Source organism: Camelina sativa, chromosome 16 (genome assembly GCF_000633955.1).
Source record: "Camelina sativa cultivar DH55 chromosome 16, Cs, whole genome shotgun sequence".
In the NCBI taxonomy this organism is placed as follows: domain Eukaryota; kingdom Viridiplantae; phylum Streptophyta; class Magnoliopsida; order Brassicales; family Brassicaceae; genus Camelina; species Camelina sativa.
In genome coordinates, this window is record NC_025700.1 from 6333940 (window position 1) to 6337319 (window position 3380).

Here is a 3380-nt window from a genome sequence, read left to right on the forward strand (position 1 = left end):
TTCAATAAAATTCAAAGCATAAAACATAGAAATTAAACCAAGACAATTTTAAATTTAACTATCCTCTCCTAGACAATCTGAAGTCTTATAATTCAATTGGTCATCATTCTCATGGTTGAAATCTTTTTCACCATCGAGATGAACCAGATTAGTTTCCGGATTCTTTTTCAAACTCTCTTAATAGAGATCAACAATGTGCTTAGGAGTTCTGCATGTCTTTATCCAATGATTTTCCATACCACATCTATGGCAAGTGGACTTGGTATTATGTTGCGGTTTAAATTGCCTGCGGCCTCTACCCCGACCACGACCGAAGCCGAATCGGTTTCCACGGCCTTGACCACCAAAATTGTGTCCTTGATAGGTCCCACGACCAGGACCACCACGTCCACTTCTCCCATGGCCACGGCCACACTTGTCCCTATGGACATAGTTAGACTCTTTAGTCTCTTTTGGCTCTTTAGGCTCTTTAGGATTTTTCTTGCTGATATCAAATCGACTTTGTGGGCTTCCGGTAATGGGGCAGAACCAGGAGGCCTCATTGCACTTTTCATTTGCAATAACTCATTGTTTTGCTCAGCAAGCAGCAAACAAGAGATGAGACTTGCATAAGTTTTGAAACCCTTTTCACGATACTGTTGCTGAAGCAGTATGTTATTGGTGTGAAAGGTTGAGAATGTCTTCTCTAGCAAGTCTTCCTCAGTAACCTCCTTACCACATAACTTAAAGATTGAGACTATCTTAAATAGCTCTGAGTTATACTCATCCATGGTTTTAGAATCCTGGATCCTTAAGTTTTTCCAATCAAATTGAGCCTTTGGTAGGAGCACCGTCTTTTGGTGTCCATATCTGTTTTTCAACTCTGTCCAAACCTCAAGAGGATTCTCTGTTGAAAGGTATTGGTTCTTGAGACTCTCAGCAAGATCATGTCGTATATTCAAGATCGCCTTATATCTATTTTTCTCAGTGCAATTATTATCATTCTCAATGCACTCACATAGGTCCTTTGATTTCAGGTTAATTTTAGTATCCATTGCTCATTATAAAATACAAAACATGCACCCGAATATTGTCATGCGGTATTTGAGACCGAACCATGCAATTATTTTAGTCTTAGGCCATGCGTTATTTAAGACCGAACCATGCCAATTGTTTTAGTCTAGGCCATGCGGTATTTAAGACCGAACCATGGATTTATTTTCGTTTGGTACATGCGGTATTTAAAACCGAAACATGCTGATTATTTTAGTAGATAATGTCTTGTTTTATTACATAATTTCGTGGCCTATATTATGCATGAGAACAGTCCTAGATAAACATAAGATCTAACATGCTATAATTTCCTTTTAATAAGTTTTTCCTTTTACTAAGGTTTTCCTTTTCCGATAAAATTTCCCTTTTCTTAAATTAAGATTAGGACAAAGTTTTAGGAAATATTTTCTAGGATTTTAGGATAATGTCTAGAATTAATTTGGAATTTATCCTAATTTTGTTTTGATCTTTCATGCAAAACATATAATCAATTACGATTCTAAGTTCTTAGATTTAGGGTTTGATTTTAAGCAAATAAACACCAAAATCGGATTCTAACAACCTAGAACAATCAGTTTAATATTCTCTCTTATGAATTTCGAATTTAGGTTTTAGTTCTAAGGTTCTCATGCAATTGAATTCAAGCAATCAATCAACAATAACAATCAGATTTAAACATTGCATAATCGGTTTAATTTTCAAACAATCTAAGCAGCCCTAAACCTCATAACAACCGATTTTAAAGTTTTAAAGTTTTTAGGGTTTTAGGGTCTACAACTTAGGGTTTATGTTTGTTGATTGTTTTACTTGTAGGTTTTAGGGTTCCATTAATTTTCATGATCAGATTCGATTCATATGTTCTTAAGGGAGTTTAGATTTTACCTTCACCGATTTTTGGGGTTGACTCGATATGAACCGAGAGCTAAAGACCTCGGTTTTACTCTTCTCTCGATCACAAACCTCGACCTCGGTAGCAGGAAGAACCGATCACAAACGGATCTCCGAACAGAACTCACCCCGGTAAGGAACTCACCCAGGACAAAATCGGACCACGAACTCGGACTAGTCGCGGACGAGAATCTGATCACGAACGGTAGCCGTCAACGAACTCGGACGGGAAATGATCGCCGAGCTTAGACGAACAAGGACTTTGGTGCGGCGGTTTAGGGTTTTTAGGGTTTTTCTCAGTTGGAGTTTTAGGGCAAACTCGTGCTGATAACGTGTTGTAAAAGTAAGAGACAAGCTTGTGTTCTCTTCTTCTTATTAATATCTCAATCGAATGTTACATATATATAGTAGGGACAAAGGCTTAAACCTAAACCGACTAGGAAATAGGCCATGGGCCATGGGCCTTACACACAAAGACAAGTAATGGGCCGGTTATGGAAGTCCACTCCAAGTGTTTTACAACTCTCACAATATTTTTTTTTTCTTTTTCATTTTTACCAGAATCCCGCGTACATCAAATGTGAACGCAGATTATTTTAGTTGCTCTTCTCAGAACTTTAATTTCTGAAAAACATTTTGTAAACCGCTTGTTCTCCGGTTTGGGCAATCAATCTTAAAGTTATTTTCTAATTAAATATTGAGAATTTGTTAGAAATACATTTTTTGAGATATCCATTTTTTTGAACATATTCATTTTTACCCTTTTTACACAATTATTTAATTTATAATTTTTTTTTTAGGTTTGGATTCTCTATTTTATATTTAGAGAATACTTTTTAAGGGTTAGGGTTTAGTATTTGAGATTTAGGGTTTATAATTTAGTCATTTTGTATATTAAAAATTTTGTATTTTTGAAAATAGACACCATGAAATTGTATTTTTGAAAAATGACATATAAAAGCCAAAATATAACACCCGAAGGGCCCGAACGCACAATCCTTTCCCATCTGAGTCCGAGAGGGATATTTTTGAAACAATAAAAAAACTTTCGCATGTATTTAACTATTTTTTAATATATTTGGAACCTTTTTAAAAATCATGCATAAATTGTTGGAATATATTTTATAAATAGCTCGAACTTATTTTATTTTAAATATATTTGAAATATATTTTATTGTACAAGTTATGAAGGAAATATATATATATATATATATATATATATATTATTTACCAATTTAGCAGTTACCAATCTGGAAAGACTTAAACGCGAAATTTTCGTTTCCACATTTTAATACGTTAACAAATAATCATTAACCAAAATAATATAGTTTTCTTCACATTTACCAAACTAACTGAAGAAGAAAAATCTGTGAGTTGCTCTTATTATATTAATAAATGATAAATGTTTACATAAAAAAAAAAGAGGAGGAAATAGAATTAAAAAAAAAAAAAAAAAAAAA